The sequence below is a fragment of the Rhincodon typus genome, unplaced genomic scaffold (genome assembly GCF_021869965.1).
Source record: "Rhincodon typus isolate 14 unplaced genomic scaffold, sRhiTyp1.1 hic_rhity00000123, whole genome shotgun sequence".
Taxonomy (NCBI): domain Eukaryota; kingdom Metazoa; phylum Chordata; class Chondrichthyes; order Orectolobiformes; family Rhincodontidae; genus Rhincodon; species Rhincodon typus.
This window is the reverse complement of record NW_025965761.1, coordinates 112,185-115,944: the sequence shown is the minus strand read 5'-3', so window position 1 is coordinate 115,944 and position 3,760 is coordinate 112,185. Positions and strand designations below refer to the sequence as shown.

Below are 3,760 nucleotides of genomic sequence, written 5' to 3'. Positions count from 1 at the left end.
CACAGATGTTGGACAGAGGAGGAAGTTGCAGTCTGGGGGTGAAGCTCCATCTTCATTCAGAGAGAGAGGAGCAGCAGCTTTGCTGAGCAGCAATGGACAGCTTCAGGAGCTCATTGTCCAACTTCCGCATTCGGACAACAGGGAGCTCTGATTGGCAGGAAGACCAGACTCCTTCCGGTCCTCCAAGGATTCCCATTGGTCATTACGTCGGAGGCCGTTTGTGACGACACCTTGTACATGCGCAGTTGCGAAAGTGAGTTCTGGTCCAGGACAGGAAGAGGTGAGTGTGGATCTGTCAATGGGGAGTGGGAGGTATTCGGTGCAGCAGAGTGAAAATGGAGGGAGAATGTGTAGGATGGAGATTTACAGCTTTTGGGGAATGAGAGAGGACATAGATGTTAACAAAACTAGAATTGTCTGTTCTGAATTTCTATCCTGCACTAACAGTGACGATTTTTGTAATCTCCTTCTACAGGAAATTAAACGGGGAGAATTTGTGGGCAGAAATCTCAAAACAAACATCACTTCATGATCTGACAAAGTCATCTGATTTCTAATTTGGACGTGAATATCACCTGACTTGAAACCTAGACAGAGAAATGTTGGAAAAATTCTAAAGATCAGTGTGCTGGGAATTCATTGATCAAGCGAGTGTTTCAGTGAATTGACTGTGGAAAGAGCATAAAGCAGTTGCACAGCCTTATAAGACATTCACAGCGGGAAGAGACACAACATGTGCTCTGCTCATCAAACCTGGAGAGACACAAGGACACCTGCACCATGGAGAAACTGTGGAAATGTGTGAAACATTGGGAACGTATTCCCGACCCCATCTATTGCCAGAAATGCTTGGGTGCAGTCACACGGAGGAGAGGCTATTCATTTTCCTCAAGGTAGGGGAGTTCAAAACTAGGTGGTATATTTTTAAAGTGAGAAGAGAAAGATTTAAAAAGGACACAAGGAGCAACTTTTTGTTTTGCACAGAGAGCAGTTTGTGTGTGGAATGTACTTCCAGAGGAAGTGGTGGATGTAGATACAGTTACAATGTTTAAGAGAAATTTGGATAAGTACGTGAATAAGAAAGGTTTGGAAAGATATGGGCCGAGCGAAGGCGGGTGGGACTAATTTAGTTTGGGAATATGGTTTGCATGGACGAAGCGGTCTGAAGGGTCTGCTTCCGTGCTGTATGACTCTATGACCTGCACCGTGTGTGAGAAGGGATTCGTGCAGTCAAGCCATTTGCTGTTTCACCAGCAAGTTCACACCTGGTAGAGGCCGTTGGTGTGCGGGAATGGATTCCATGATTCGGGCAGCCTTCAGAAGCACGAACCATTCAGCTGCACTGTGTGCGGGAAGGCTTTCGGTCAGTGACCTACCATGTGTGGGACATCAGAGCAGTCACACCAATGAGGGAGCCTACACATGCTCTGATTGCGGGGAGTTGCCTTTAAAACCTTTGAGGGCCTGAGCAGCACCAGCGAGTTTGCACTGAGGAGAGGGCATCCTCCTGCTCTGTCTGTGGGGAGGCATTCACTCAGTTATCCAACATACACCGGCAAGTTCACGAGGGATGGCAGGGATCTGACTCGGCTGTGAGTGACACCCAGGAGTGAACCGTGTTCGTTCTGACAGTGGGTGAAGTGGGAAGGGATGGAGGGGGGGGTTTCTTTCTGCTGGACTGGCTGCTTTCAGTGGGGCTGATAGTCTTTGAGCCGGGACTGCACATTTCCATTGAAATTATCCTAATGAAAGACACTTATTTCATCCTGGACAGTAAATAGTGTTTTTCTGACCACTACAGGTAGATCTAAAATAAATATATTTGTCTCTGATCCATTGAGTCTACAGCACAGGGCCAGGCCAGTCAGTTCAATTAGTCTCTGTCAGTATTTATGTTCCACGTGGGCCTCCACCCATCCCTCTTCATCTCCTCCCCATCAGCATGCCCTTCTATTCCTTTCAACCTCAAGTGTGACCAGCTTCCCCTCAACTGCATTCACTCATGGCTGGTCTTTTTCGTGGACTCAGCTCAACTCACCCGCCCGCTCACCATAGCCCTTAATCTCTTAACTGTTCAAAAATCTATCTTTGCCTTAAAAACATCCAACGAGGTAGCGTCAACTGCTTCATTGGGCAGGGAATTCAATATATTCACAACCCTTTGGGTGGAAAAGTTCCTTCTCAACTCAGTCGTAAATCTGCTATCCCTTATTTTGAGGCTATGCCCCCTAGTTCTAGTTTCACCCCCCCCCCACAATGGAAACAACCTCCCTCCCTTCCTAATTTTATATGTTTCTACAAGATCCCCCACAATGAGTACAGTCCCGGTCTACTGAATCTCTCAGACGGAACACCATTCAATCCTGGATGTGATCAGCAGTGGAATTCAGCCCCACATGTCATTCCTTGTGAGCTCGCTGGTATCTCTGGAGGCCTGAGTGAATCCTTTCCCACGCTTGACCAGGCGAATGGCCTCTCCCCAGTGTGAACCCACTGGTGTGTCAGCAGGCTGGATGAAGCTCTGAATCCTATTCCACACTCCAAGTGGACGAAAGGCCTCTCCCCAGAGTGAATTCACTGGTGTCTCAAAAGGCTGGATAACTGACTAAAACTCCTGTCATAGATGGGGCAGGTGAATGGCCTCTGCCCAGTGTGAACTCGCTGGTGTCTCAGCAGGTTGGATGAATTTATGAATCCCTTCACACATTCTCAGCAAATGAATGGCCTCTCCCAAGTGTGACTGCATCGATGAATCTCCAGATTGAACCTTGAAGCCTATCCCACAGTCCCCACACATCCATGGTTTCTCCATGGTGCAGATCTCCCTGTATCCTCACACATAATTCAGGCTGTGTAACTGGTTAAAGCTCTTTCTACAGTCAGTTCACTGGCACAGTCCCACTTAGGGGTATGTGGTTCAGGGGCTTTCCCTGTTACATTGTTGTTTAAAACATTTTAACCAGGAAAAAAAAACAGGCAAACATTCTTCCTTTTGGATTATGTGCCCGTCTGAGTCAATGTGTCACACATCTGCATGATGGAGGTTTGAGATTTGTCTGTAAATCCTCCTTTTCTGATGCCTTGTAAAAGGAGATCACAAAGACATTACTGTCAGTGCAGGACAGAAATTCGGAGAAGTTGTTATTGAACGAGAATTTCCCGTCTCAGTTCACGAAAACTAATCTCTATTCTATACACTCGATCCATTCTCACTCAGCTGTTCTGAATGGCACACCCTCTCCATTCTCCTGAAGGTGTTAATTCAGGCTGATTGACTGATCTACATTCTCCTATTCCTAACCTGGACAAAAAGATCCAAAATTCTTTATGCAGGGTGCTGGTATATTCATACACACTGACCTGAACTGTGCGTCACTGAGAAGTTACTGTCACTTAGTTGGAGAAACACATTACATGTACACTAAATGCTCAAATTGGTGGTTATGGCAAAGGGTGTGGGTGAGAAAAGAGAGTGTTGTGCTCACAGATGTTGGACAGAGGAGGAAGTTGCAGTCTGGGGGTGAAGCTCCATCTTCATTCAGACAGAGAGGAGCAGCAGCAGCAGCTTTGCTGAGCAGCAATGGGGCAGCTTCAGGAGCTCATTGTCCACCTTCCGCATTCAGACAATGGGGGGTTCTGATTGGCAGGAGGACCAGACTCCTTCCGGTCCTCCAGTGCTCCTCATTGGTCAATCCCCGACACGGCGAACCTTTGACGCACCCTATTGTTGACGTCACAATGCGGATTGCCTTGTGAGTTC

At 47.3% G+C, this 3,760-nt stretch overlaps 1 long non-coding RNA gene across 1 annotated transcript; it reads left to right on the top strand.

Annotated features, from left to right (window-relative positions):
• The first annotated feature begins 220 nt into the window (after positions 1–220).
• On the top strand, positions 221–894 carry LOC109922029. Its single transcript, XR_007266270.1, has 2 exons — positions 221–280; positions 476–894. It is a non-coding gene; the product is annotated as an uncharacterized LOC109922029 (long non-coding RNA).
• Positions 895–3,760: the final 2,866 nt, after the last annotated feature.